The sequence below is a fragment of the Pterocles gutturalis genome, unplaced genomic scaffold (genome assembly GCF_000699245.1).
Source record: "Pterocles gutturalis isolate BGI_N339 unplaced genomic scaffold, ASM69924v1 scaffold2175, whole genome shotgun sequence".
NCBI lineage: Eukaryota > Metazoa > Chordata > Aves > Pterocliformes > Pteroclidae > Pterocles > Pterocles gutturalis.
Window position 1 is genome coordinate 1 of NW_010143047.1, and position 1,173 is coordinate 1,173.

The window sequence follows — 1,173 nt, forward strand, 5'->3', positions numbered from 1 at the left end:
CCTCCCTCCACCCCCCCTTCCCCTCAAGTTACTTCAAGAAATCAGATCTGTCAGGACGGGCGAAAAAAATGCCACTTCCCAACTAACAGGCGGAATCCAGCCCAGATTTTCAGTCCTTTCTTCTTCTTTTTTTCCTTCCTCCCTTTCACTAATTTATCCCGATGTTAGCACATTCTGTCTTGTAACACCCGGGCGCCTGTAGGTTGTTCATGGGATCATTACTTACTGATCAGGATGGCTCCCTGGTCCGGGGCTGAAGACGGAGTGTGAAGTTGGGGAAACGTTTTTTTTTTTGTTGTTGTTGTTGTTTGTTTTTTTTTTTTTTTTTTATTACTGTGATGATTATTACCTCTCGGTGCTTATTTGGAAAAAGCAAACAAACAAAAATCTGGTCCTTGATGCTTCAGTTCTGAATGTGAAATATTAGCCACCAGCTGGTAAAGTTGTGAGGCTCAGCATTTTTTTTTCTTTTTTTTTTTTTTTTCTTTAAGCAAGGAGGAAAAAAACCTAAACAAACAAAAAAAGGACTTCTGATTCGTGTGCCAAAGTAAAGGGAGACATGTTATTGACCGATTTATACTGGCTGAGATGATACTTGCTTTCTACTTCTTGATCACTTGCTCTTTAAGTAAAATGAGGCACAGAGTTGTTGCTGAGACGAGTGGGAACAGCATTTTGATTTGCTGGTTTAATTAAAAAATGATAAAAGGATTAAAGGTAAGCATTATGGATATATATGTATAAATATTTCGACAGTTGACTGTAAAAGGGAGATATCCCTTTAAAAATCGTTTTAACTAAGCTTTGTCAAACACACACTCATTTGCGGTCACTGAGGCCACCTTGGTGCGGATCACTTAAAGTGTATGTCTTAATCAGTTTCCTGTACAGTCAGTAATACTATATTTAACAGACCTAACAATTGTGTGACCTAGGAGGACGTTAGAACTGCTTTTAGAAGTGTTACCTTGAGAATATTTTTTAAAGATAAAAGACCTTTTTATGTCTTTTTTTTTTTAACCTACAGAGTTTAATATTTTTCAGTAAACATTTGTGTTTGTAGGTTGTTGGTTTTTACAGAAGCTGTATTGTGGCAAGGAAAATTAGGTTTCCCATTTTCCTCAGCACTCCCTCCACCTTCCCCCCTTCTTTCTCCTCCCCCCCCCTGCCCCG